This window comes from Mytilus californianus, unplaced genomic scaffold (assembly GCF_021869535.1).
Source record: "Mytilus californianus isolate M0D057914Y unplaced genomic scaffold, xbMytCali1.0.p SCAF_9, whole genome shotgun sequence".
Taxonomy (NCBI): domain Eukaryota; kingdom Metazoa; phylum Mollusca; class Bivalvia; order Mytilida; family Mytilidae; genus Mytilus; species Mytilus californianus.
This window is the reverse complement of record NW_026262745.1, coordinates 66,969,200-66,982,843: the sequence shown is the minus strand read 5'-3', so window position 1 is coordinate 66,982,843 and position 13,644 is coordinate 66,969,200. Positions and strand designations below refer to the sequence as shown.

At 31.7% G+C, this 13,644-nt stretch overlaps 1 protein-coding gene and 1 long non-coding RNA gene across 2 annotated transcripts in view; one reads left to right on the top strand and one right to left on the bottom strand.

Annotated features, from left to right (window-relative positions):
* Positions 1 to 7,813, bottom strand: part of LOC127714703 (uncharacterized) — a 129,205-nt gene extending 121,392 nt beyond the window's left edge. The window contains exon 1 of the long non-coding RNA XR_007987875.1: positions 7,048 to 7,813. This is a non-coding gene — a long non-coding RNA (uncharacterized LOC127714703). The remainder of the gene's footprint in view (positions 1 to 7,047) is intronic.
* Positions 1 to 13,644, top strand: part of LOC127714687 (uncharacterized) — a 231,122-nt gene that overhangs the window by 41,863 nt on the left and 175,615 nt on the right. The window lies entirely within an intron of this gene.

Genomic DNA, 13,644 nt, shown 5'->3' with positions numbered 1-13,644 from the left:
ACATTTTAGGTGACAATTTTCCAGTGCAGCTCTACTATGAATTAAGCATGTATGACGACGAAATCCTGTTTCAAATGTTACTCGGCCGAAAACCACTGACAATTTTTTCAAACATAGATGAATCGGTTCAGTTTCTCAAGCTGTATCATGCACATGTTATCCAGTGTGTAGCAGAATATAGTCGATCTCTTAGACAGTGTTATTAGATGTGCCAATACATGATGTGTCACTGCATCAGTATTTTAAATATTGCCTGTATAAACAGACATTTATCTTTTGTGTATTTACTTTATATTTTGCTCTTATACTAATATTTTGTGTGTAATTATGACGTTTACTTATATTCATTAATTATATGTTCATTGAATCTCATTTATGAGGAATTAAAGATATGAATGAATGAATGAAAGCTTTATAATGAGTTATTCAGAATAAAAAAACAATTTTATATTTTTAAATTTTGATGTAAGAAATCGTTTGTTGAAATCTCAGAAAATGATAAAGATTCTTTGATGAAAAGTCATGAATTTTAATCTAGGGTAGCAATTTGAATGCAGAGAACATAATCATAATAATAAAACATCTCAATCTTATACATTTACTGGAAAAGGGTAGCTTGTTTGAATCTAACCAATCTTGCACAATGCACAAACGAGCGCTTACTTTGGAAGTATATTCAAATTTGGCTACATTAGCAGGGTATTTTTTTTTTTGTCGGTATAACTTCATTTTAATCTATTTTCTTTGTAATATATATAAACATGTATTATCCGGCTCTTTATTATCTCATAATATGACTTTTTTTTGTACTAAACACTGAAAGCATATAACTTTGCAATGAGTACAAAGGGTGGTGAATTTTAATATATGCAGTCTACTCCATTCATTTTTTATTCCATTTAATTAACAAATGGGTACGAATCAAAAACAAAACAACAAATATGTATCGATCCATAGTCTCACTTTATACTTTCCACGTGTCCAGTGATTCTGTGATGATTGTTTATCAATAGACAACGATCGGTAAACTTCGACACCAAAACCCGTGTTTTAACAAAGATAAATTGCAAGTAAAATTTTCGATCAACAATCACAAGACGACATTTTTGTTGTTGATAATTATGTATGTCAAGCATTTGAACATAATAAATGTTTAAAACGTGTGCAAATGACAGTTTAATATATATGCATGCATTAATTCAATAATTAAATGCCTTAGTTGAATATTTTTCAAAAACTCGACAAAAAGCTTCATATTGTGACATACAGCTGCTATTTCACCATATAAATACCCGAGTGTATGCTTGAAATCTGATAATCGATTTATCAGATTATATTTGTGTACATTGCATGAAAGATGAGGACAAAAGTTTTTCTCTGATTCACCAACAAACCGGAAGATGACTTGATAAGTTGTCAAACTTATCAATGTCGGTCTATCGTTGTGACGTCGGCGCAGAGTCCAGGTCGACATTATTAGGGCTGGGTTAACGTTTTGACGCCATAAAGCCGTGATATCATCAAGTTTATAAAGTGCTAAGTAGAGTAAAAAAGACAGTTGGAACACTGATTAAACTGCATACCAAACTTTATTGACTTATCAAAAGTTAAAATTTAATTTACTTATCACTAACGTCAATTTAATTGACTAATCACTAACGTTCACTTGACTTGAATGAACCATGACTGAAGGAGTTGGGGCATATTATCTCCAAGATACAACTATATACAAGATAGCATTGACTTACTACTATAAGCGATTCTATACAAACTATAGACACATATATATATATATATATATATATATATATATATATATATATATATATATATATATATAATATTCACTTTACTTTGTAAGCTAAATAATTAAACATTTTGCAAAAAACTATATAATGAAAAAACTGCAACTGCAAAGTAAAACATTAAGTCTCATGAGAATTAACACCATCTGTCTTATTGATCGTTGGTCTAGGGGCTCACAGTATCTAATACTGTGTGCAGTCGCTAGTTGAGGTAGTGCAACCGTGTAATACCCATGCACAGCATAGTTTTCTGGTCATTTGTTGAACCACCTGTTATTTTTTTTATTATTGCGGAATGTTGCGATTTTAGATATCAATCCTCGTTGCTATTTTTGCCTTAAGCTTCTCCGGTTACCACTTGTATCTCAATTGCATGATCTAGAGACAAAGTTTGCTCATTTATTGTGTCACAAGGTCCTTTGACGCTTTCAGGCCGATTATGAACACCTGCAGTTATTCCTTTTTCTTGTAGTATACTATTAACATTTGCGGAATGTTTCAGTAGTAGATTGTTATTCAAGATATAGCATATACTACTGCTTACGACAATCAGGATTATGAATAGAATACATCCAGTCCAGATGACGTAGTTTATATAATCACTGTCATTTATACGTTCGCCTACAACAAAGAACATTTACACAGAGTGTTTAACAAGTAAGAACAAAGAAAAACACGACTTCATACAAGAACAGATCATAAACCTTTGTAATACTAAACATACAATTTTAAAATAGTTTACAGCCGCTTACCCTTTTGTTTTCTATCTAGTGTTCTGTGAACTTTTTCGTCTTTTTGTCTTTGATTGGTCATGGTGATGTCATTTTGTCTTCGTCTTATGAGTTTAATTGTCCATTTGTATCTCGGTCACACAACATATATCAAAATGAGGATTACTTCTTTAACAGATTTTGTTTGTGTAGTCATATCACCATGAAAAAAATCAATAATTCCACTTAAATGTATATAACCATTATTTTCTAGCAAACGTGCATTGATCCTACATATGTTGGTTATATCGTATTCAAATTGACAAAGATTGACGACCTCAAACTAAAATCTATGACAAACTTAATGATATCAACCTTTAAATTATCAACTTCCAATTTTCAGTTATGGCATACATTCTGGGCCATCGTATGGCGTTTAAACTCATTAGAAAGAAAAATCACAAAAATACTGAACTCCGAGGAAAATTCAAAAAGGAAAGTCCCTAATTAAATGGCAAAATCAAAAGCTCAAACACACCAAACGAACGGATAACAACTGTCATATTCCTGACTTGGTACAGGCATTTTCTTATGTAGAAAATAGTGGATTGAAACTGGTTTTATAGCTAGCTTAACCTCTCACTTGCATGACAGTTGCATCAAATTCCATTATATTGACAACGATGCGTGAACAAAACAAACAGACATAATAGGTATAAATGTCTAAAATAGGGGTACAGCAGTCAACATTGTGTTATCATCTTAATCACTATAAAAACAAACAAATGTAACAAAGACGAATGCTTATATTATACGATTTTATGCATATAATAAACAACAGCTGTCCTGACTTCCAGGCAATGGCACGCTTTTCCGGAAATATTGATTTTCTATATTATACATATTTCAACAGAATGTGTTTCCCTTATAATATTAATGTTTTGAAAACAATTACACTACGCTGGGAATATTATTCTATATAGGCAAAGCAGAAACCTAAAGCAGATTTTTCATGTAAGTTCTGAAATTATTCAATAAGTACATTGATGAGTAAATAACTTTATTCTTTATAAGATCATATATGGTAAGATGGAAATTTGTACTACAAATGACAAAATGGTACAACATCGACCTTGATCATGTTGATATCATCTAAATGATAACTATTCTTCTTACCATTTCCTTCTGTACTATTCGTTTTATTTTCATATACATCAGTTGGTGTGTGATGGCTTTCGTCTAAAACAGTAACGTGATATAATATAAAACGGTATTTACAGTTATAAGAAAACGTAATACTACAACAGGACTTATAAAATTTTATGTTTTTATAATTTTTGTATTTGTTTTTTATTTTTTTTTTTTTTTGGTATAATTTTTTTAAGTAACTGCATGTCTTCATATCATACACGTAGTTAGGCGTAGAAATGTTTTGTAACACTCGTTATAATTTACATTTCAAATATTTATACGAACTCCTTCTTCGTTTCTTCGTGAGATGATATACGCACAATTTCAATTTAACGGATCTAACATGCTATCAAGGGATTAACCCAAATTGTACTGATCTGAAGTATGAAACTTTACAATTGTATTTACTGTTTATATTTATGTGCAGCATACGGGAGGTGTTATACCAATGCGGTAAACACAAAACATAGTAAAAACAAACAAACAATACAATTGCAGAAAAGGAAAACAACGAACTGAAAATAACAGCCAGCAACAAACACCAATCGAAGTATTTGAGATACAATATACAAATGTATCAAACTTAAAATCTGACACATCAGTGGTGTATAAGGAGTAGGCAAAAATCTTGTTCAAATTTAGATATTAATCAAAATAGGAAGATTCATTGATTGATTTTGAAATTGTTTTGTTGTTAACACATAATATATCATGCAGGCTCTGCAAAATTGCTCCATTATAAAGAGGTGCTGACATTGTTAGACTACTTTTACACCATAGGATATGTTGGATAGGGTGGATATTTTGCCTAAGGCTAAAATGACCACATTACGGACTTCTAGTGGTCTCACTGTATCTTAACTTGCAGAGATTGTGGCACACTCCTGACACGAGGAATCATATGTATTTCTGTATTATGACTTGACGTGCCTGTATATTTATACATCCCGAACAGCGAATGAGATGCATGTCCTCTTTGGCCTACATTTTACTGTCAATGGGAGAAGTTCAACTGGCCGTTATATAAATAACATAAAAGTACTAATGGCTGTTTTAAATTTGCACTGATGTGTGAGCTTTTTCCAAGTTGAAACACCTCATGACATCTTTTGAGACGAAGACTAGTAACAGCGCGGTTTCTATGATATGTGTTTATAGTCAAGTTCATAAAAAGTTTTGCGTTGTTAGTTCATGCGCAATACCGCTTCTTTCACGTTTTTTTTTTTCAGTGTGAAAAACTTTTTTTCAAATCTGAAATCGTGTGTATTCTCTGCATGTAAGGAGCTGTTTGTTGGTGACGGAATGATTATTATTTGTATTCTTAATCGATTTATGAGGTTAAAAAAGCTTGATTTAAATTATTGCCTACCGATTTTCGACAATTGATTTGCAATTTAAACGAGTCTCTTTGACAGTTCTTTAGGAATGAACCTGGAAATTCCAATGTTTGATACCGATCACTACTCAAAGGGGAACATATTTAATTCGCCCATATAAAGTTCGTAAAAGTTTGGGTTTTTTTAAATCAGAAGAGGGCTTTTTAGCACACTACAAATGTCGTATTGTAATTTAGAGAAAAATCAATTAATGCTAAACGCGTAGATGTATGCCCATTTAAACAATATTTTACAAAAGCATGAACAATTTGCAATATATTTTATCCACATTGTCCTTGGCAGTTACAAGGAAGGATTAGCAACATTGTTATTGTTTAATTAGTTTGCTTTGAGATCATAGCAATTCAACTAGATTTATAAGCATTACGAACTATATTTTGTGAATAAGACGTTACAGTGCAACTAACTTAACTCTGTGGGACAGATATGTACATGTATATATATGCAATCAATTGTGAAATAGTTTTAAGTGACACATATATACATACGAGACTTACCAAACTTACGTTCAATACCTAATAGTGTAATATATTTTTCTGTAGAATATTTGTTTACAGTTATACAAATCGTTAAATAAAGAAACAATCGAACTTTCATTTACTTGAACAATACAACATTCACAAAATTAAACAATGTAACTGATGCCATGTTCGTACTTGTGCAAGACCTCACTACTTTTGACCGACAGAACGCTATCAAACCAGAAAAATTATAAATTAAAAAAAAGTATTTATTGTTCATAGCACAATCGTGTGTATTGTAGCTCCAGAAATTATATCATCTAGCAGATTTCAAGACATCAGAATCGTAAACCTGATATTTCGAATTGCATAAATAAGAAATTATATATATATATATGAACAATATAGCTTACTGTAAACAATATTCATAGTATGCCCCGAAACATTCATGGGAAAGGTTGTTTGCTGGTTGTCATACATCAATGTAGAAACTTAAAACAAAGAACACAATGCGTACATGTATAAATGAAAAAAAGTTTCAAATGATTTTTGTTTGTCTTCAAATACATAAGAAATTAACAATCAGGAGTCGGTTTCAAAAAAAAGTTACGACTAAGATTGATTGTAAGTCAATTCAGTATAATTACGATCAATCCTAGTCGTAAGTTTTTTTTTTTGTGAAACCGGCTCCAGAGATATAAGGGATGATTTTTATATTAAATTTCCTGCAATTTACGGTATTGTGTTCTCATGTGAGTGTCATACTCAAGGAGCAGATTCTAATCCACAAGCATGATATTTTTTTCTGCAATTGATCATTCAATTTACGAATAAATATGAACTTGAGCAACTGTCGTATCATTAGATGAAAGGTTCAATAATATGTTATAACTAACTGCTTGATTGATTGTTTTTTTACTCAACGTCCAGTGGCAAATAGTGTATACATATTAAGGTTTATATTACATACACATTTAATTCAGCGAATAAATCTGCAGGTAGGTCTAGCAGGATGAAATAAGGAATTTCGTCGCTTTCATTGGTAAATTGAGGTAGCTTGGATATGATTAGAACGTTTGCCTTGCAATAGACCGTCTACTGACTCCCCAATCAATTGTTTTAATCATTCGTTAATGTGCCGGGACCTTGTCACTCTCCCTCAATATTTTGTTGATTTTAATTAACTCTGTTAGAATGGTTGACAATCAAATTTAATACATTTTCAATGATGACGTCTTCTATGAACTGCATGCTGATTTCACACAGTCATCTCAGTTTGATTGTGTTTGTTTATGTGAGTACTTTCGACTTGTCCCAGGAACCGTCTTATTCAGTTAAGTGTTCTACAAAATGTACGGATTTATAGTTTTATTCTTTTCAATTTCTGAAATAAATGTGATATTTTTTTAAAACTAAAAGTGCAAAAACTATATGCAGTTATAACATTTACAATGATGAGTATACATATAAAAACAATACCTACGTTTTTCAGTCGACATTTCTGGGTGCAATGGCACGCATCCTTGTCTACTATCACACCTGAAACGCACGACACATATAACAATGTAGTTCGTCAACATTTAAACACACTTGGTTTCACACCGTACTTTGTACAAGACCGACATGCTGAGCCGGATTTTTTAACGTACTATATTACAAAGCAGCAGTCCACATGAAGACATGTAATCCTTTCTGGACTCCGAGCTGACCAATATTTGCTCAAACTTTTTAATGCACATGCTGAGCGGAGAAGCAGCATATACTACTTGCAAACTATTTTGTTTGACCATGACATAGAATAGAACCTATGACCTGCCGTGCTCACCTCGAGCACGCCACCACAAGACAACCAAGGCGGTACAAAATAAGGATGTGAACGTTAACTAAACGGTAATAAAATTTTGAAGCCAATGGACTTCAATGTTCACCACGTTACTGACTATATAATATATTATGTACATGTAGTTCGAATTATTTTAGTTTTGTGTAAACACATTGTACACGTTACTTTTAACTGTTTGTCCATGGATTTACTCTATTTTAAACCATTACATTTGAAATTCTAAGAAATAATATGTATTTGTCGCTTTCTGCGATTTTGAGTTTTTGATTGTCCCTTGGATTCTTATTACGATTGTGAACATTTTTAATAGTTTGATGTAAAGAAAATGTATTTCTAAAAAAGAATCATGCACTTGTATGAAGATCTTCTGCGTTTCATACATGTACAAAATGTACATCAGTCAACGCTTTGCCAACTCCAGTAACATTACACAAAGAAGCATTCAGTTCTAAATAGTATATTGCTGATAGTAACTAGTCAGGATCTCCAATATCATTTTTTGTTGTACTCGTCTAAGTTTTATCTATTTCGCCGTGTTTTATATCAGTCCTAAAAAAGAAACAGTTCATTTTTTTTTTTTTTTTCTGAAAAAAGAAGGCGTTTGAAAAATAGTAAGTAATATTTGAATATAGTACATACCTTTCATCTTCTGTACAGTGACATGTATGCGCACATTTGTTCCCGAATTTATTTGCCGTACATGGTTTACAAGGTTTTCCATTTGAAGTTGTAAACCCTCTTTGACATTCTATAAAGATTAACTATGCATACTACTTATATCCCTTTAGATGTTGTTTTATGGACATGTTTGTTTCATTAAAACTTTTATTTTGATAAGTAGACAACAATCATGAAAATCGCGACGCTTTCCAAAATTACATATACGTGATTCTCACGACAACGTCACAACAATGCATAAGTAAACAAATCAAAAGCTTGATATAACTCGAAGCATAAGAAGACATGTACTTATAAGAATTGCATGATTATTTTCGTAATTTTATAGGGTTGTAATGGGGCTGATCGTGCACTCAGTTGTAGTATGAAGATCTTCCGCGTTTCACACTAAGTCTTGTACAACATGTGCATCATTCAACGCTTTACCAACTTCAATAACATTACACAAAGAAGCATTCGGTTCAAATACTATAGTAGTATATTGTTGATGGTAACTAATCAGGATCTCCAATATGATTTTGTTTGTACTCGTCTAAGTTTTTTACTTTATATATAATCATAATCATGGCTTTTTCCTTATTATTCAAATAGACAATAAACGATTCAAATCCAGAAAACAAATGATTGATACTACGAACAGGTTTTTTTTCTTATTTTCTTTAAGAAGTTTCGCATAATTTAACGATAAACTCAAACACTGATCGAGTTTTAGGCATGTAAAACATATATGCCGAATGATGATTTCTGAGTTATCGACTTGTATATGGTCATATATACATGTATATCTACGAAAAGGATTAAAACAGTTTAAACATCATTTCTGTTATTGTTTCGCCATAAATATTTCGTCAAAAAACATAAACATGTTCACTGCAACCGAAAGGAAATACAAAATAATTAGCATGCACTGGATTATTTTCCCTTGTAATTGCATAAACAATGTTTATTTAATGTAAGGTGTTCGTTGTTATTCTGTGGTTTACATGTTGAAATGTACTATTATATTATTTATTTATGTATTTCTCTGTCCGGAATGTTCTTGCATTTATTTGTATTGTATTCCTGTCACGTAATGTTGTCATTTTAGCGGTATTTTTAACATTGCCATATAAGCTGGAGGTTTGGCTATCCATAAAACCAGGTTCAACCCACCATTTTTTCTTAAAATGTCCTGTACCAAGTCAGGAATATGGCAATTGTTATCACATAGTCCGTTTCTATGTATGTTGGCGTTTGTTTTTATAGCAGTTCAGTGTTTCTGTTGTTCCGTTTTCTTTCTTTTTATAGTTGATGTGTTTACCTCAGTTTTGATTTGTGACCCGGATTTGTTTCAGCTAAATCGATTTTTGACTATTGAACAGCGGTATACTACTATTGCCTTTATTTAAAATGCTTTGACCTAAAAAAGTGAATTATTTTCATTAGATACTTTGTTTGTGCCAAACTCCGGGTGCGAGTTTTTCTCGGTGTGTTGAAGACCCCTTGGTAGTCTTGGGTTGATGTCCCTTTGACCCATTTCCCGTTTCCATTCTTAATTTTATTTGAACGTACCAACGCATTTTTTATTTTTCTCTTCAAAATTCCGGCAACAGAAATAGTTCATATAATATGTTGTTTTCCCATAAAACTGTGCACTTAAAAAGAGATATAAATTGAATCATTATTAAATGTTCAAAAAATATTTTAACAAATCATTTCCATATGCATTGTATTGAAGCCGGATACGGCCAATTTTGCAATGTCGTCTTTTTATTTAAGGCGACAACGCGTTAAAAAAGATAACACGAATTTGGCAGAATCTGGCTTCCATAAAATTTTGATTTATTTTCTTCTAATCAAATTACAAGATTAGTGATACCCTGTGCACCATTGCCAAAATGCCAAAATGCTCATCGTGGCTCTCTTATTCGATCATCAAAACGTGTTTTCCACACTCTTACCTCATTTATAAGGCTTTAATTAACTTAATAATAATTTGAAGAAAATAAATTAAAAAAACTTAGTGTATCTCACATTCAGCATTGTTCAGCATTTCACAGCATGAAATTTATAAAAATTACATGTTGAAGATTTTTTTTTTCAATTCTTTTATTATATAGCAAAACATGGTTATGGATAAACGTATTAATCAAATGTAGTCTTATATAAATCAATCTCTGTGTCGTGTATTTTTCATTTATTTTTAGAAAAAAGGGGTTGGGGGGTAAACATTAATTTGTTAATTAAAAGTTTGAAGCAATAGTAAAGTTGGGGTTTTTTTTTCGTGTTAATGTATGAATTTGTATGCTATTTTTGTTGACATTGGTCAAGATCAGGAGTATTTGTGTATTGCTCAATATCACGATAGGCGGGATTTTATTTCGGCTGGTAAAGTTCTAAAAGGAAAAATTTGTGCTATAGAAGTAATATTTTATTGATTGTTGTTTGTATAACGCCCAGTAGCAATTATTTAATGTATATTCAAGACGAGAAACTATATTTTACAATAAATACAATAGGTAGGTTTTATAAGGTGAAACGACAAGGATGAAGGACGGTAGATATGGACTGTCACTGAAAACACTGGTATGTTAAATAGGTACAGTAATTGTCCCTTGTAATAGATTACCAAAGCATCCCTCAGAGAGTTGTTGCTAGGTTTTCATTAACGTGAAAACAGTGTGACAATCTTTCCACTTGAGGCATCGGATTTTAAGTACCATTTCGGACCGAACGTAACTGCGTATCTATGCATCTCGCAATGTCAAACGAACGTCACACTTAACAATGGTTTTACCTCCTGTCGAAAGAAAACCAAATTGACTAAATTGACCCAAGTCAACCCTATGTTAAAACAGTAATATACAGAATTTGTTTATTATAACAGGCCAGTACATGTATACAAAATTATTTTGAGGCGCAAACTTGATCATACCTTTTTACTGTTGAACACTTTGTCTGTCCTGGTTCTGAAAAACCTTTTGAACAAAAGACAGCAAGCACAGAAATCTGCAATTTAAGCATTCTGTTAACACCAGTTTGACAGTGAATGTATAATTATTAATTAACTGATAGATCAAGTGATCAAATACAAGGAAATGTTTTTTTTTATAATCCGAAAAGAACTGTTTTTCCCGGAAGGATGTCTGTAAATCTGGGGATTCATAATACAATGTACGGCTGCATCATACAATTTAATGTGCTTAGTCTAGTCTTTGATGTAGAATAATCGTGATTTACGGAAAAAAGAACATCATTAAAGATTTATTTATCCGAAGGAAAGTTATATATAACAGATTCAACAGTTTCAAATATGTTTAATAGTTTGTTGTAAAAAAAATTTATTTCTAAAAAAGAATTATGCACTTGCCGAATCGCTCGTGGTAGACAGCTAGTCTCTATCCGCATCAAGTTCAAGGGTTAATTTAGAAATATTCATTTTTTTTTTAATTTGTTTGATTGTTTCATTGTCTAGTTGTTCAATTGTTTAATTGTATTAGTTCAGAGTTTAATGTTAATTTAAGTATGGATGAACGTGATTGTTTTGGAGTACATATCACACTTCCAGCAGTGTGACACGAGAAATAGCTCTTCGTGCGAGAAATTAATAAGAGACCACAACATCAAGAGAATGAATCTTAAATTATGTATAAATAAACATTTTACAGTACAATTTATAATAGTATAGCAATTTAGATATCAGACTATTGTTACATTTAGTAAAGATGAGATATATCTTTCTGAAAGGACGGACACATGACGGACACAATTGAATGATTTAGACTGTCATTGCCAAAATCGCATTAAATCTTTTAACACAGTCTCAAGTTAACTTTGTTTACTCTAAATTATCCTGTTAAAAAATGCGTAGCCAAGCTTTAAAAAAAAAACAATCGTAAACTGAATTGTTGATGGATTTCTGCCTGGTGTATCCGGAGTATACAGTGAAGATCACTTCTAACCTCTCATTAGAACTGTCAGAATAATCTGTCATAGAACTGTTCTAAACTGTCCTAGAACAGTTCTACCTAAAACAGTTCTAAATGACGTCACTGCAGTAAGGGCATCTTAGAATTTAGAACAAAAAATCAGTTCCAATTACTTCACTGTATAATATCAGATTTTCTGTATTTTTACTGATCAAACGTTACATGTAACGTTACAAATATCGAAGCGGATAGAAAGGTTATTCAACTCATCGGAGAAATATTTTTATATGATTGCATATAAACATCATGGTTTACCTTACTTCGTTCCCCGTTTTTAACAGTCTCTTCCTAAATATAACTCTGCATTTAATTCACGGATTTTTAATCGTGATTTACCTTGTTTGCCTTGGATTTACATTCATGATTTAAGATTCTTTTTTGACAAATGTTCAAACGAAAATTGTACAGTGGATGAATTATGGGATATTAATGTAATACGTGTTGTATAAGTATGTACATTTGCACCATCTCGTCAATTTAGACAGACTAATCCATAACGATTATAAATGATATCTGTGAGTCTGGGACGTCAGAAAAATATACTCGATCTGAACATGAATGAAACATTTGCCCCTGGACGAAAATAGGCTACACACAAAATCAATCATTCTTCTTTGCCTTCTTCAAAATATATTAACAGTATACTATTCCAAGAAGAAAACTTCTCATACATGTACTTTTCATTTTAAAGTATATGAATCAGTCATGCAGGAACATATATACTGTTCCCAGAGTCATGTGAGTGTTGGATGATGCCGTTAAATAATTTTGTTTAAAACAAAAAACCATCACGAACCACTGACTTTAGTGACGGTTCATTATTATGGATACAGCATGTACAGAGAGGAAATAATGGCACTCTAAATTGATGTGGACAAACTTTTGTAGTCATGGTAGTCATTGTGTTCCAAAGTTGGTGTCATCTTTATCATACGATCCGTCCTGACATAGAAATATTATTGGTTTACAATGAGGCCATATATATTTACATGATAAAGTGTAAACATGTTCAGTTTTGGTTGATGCGGTCAAATACTTTTGTTAAAACGACTCAGTCTGATATATCGAAAGTACTGTAATGTGTTTACGATTCAATACTTTGAATAAAAATTGGACATGCTGGTACTCTAAATTGATGTGGAATTTTTTTTGTAGTCAATGTGTTCCAATATTGCTGTCATTTGAATTATACAATTCATCGTGATATGTAACTATAAGTGATTTACTATGCGGCTATATATAAATATATTAAGATTTACATAATAAAGTGCAAATATGGTTAGTTTTGGTTGATGCTGTCAAATATGGTCAGTTTTGGTTGATGCGGACAAATAATTTTGCTATATGAGTCAGTCTCAGTCTGAGATATCGAAATTACTGAAATTAGTTTACGATTCAAAATTTTGAATAAAAAGAGGACATGCTGGCACTATAAACTGATGCAAGCATAATTTTGTAGTCAGTGTTTTCCAATATTATGTCATTTGTATTATACAATCAATCCTGATATAAAAATATAGGTGATTTACTTTGCGGCTATTAAGATTTACATAATAACGTGCAAATATGGTCAGTTTTGGTTGATGCGGAC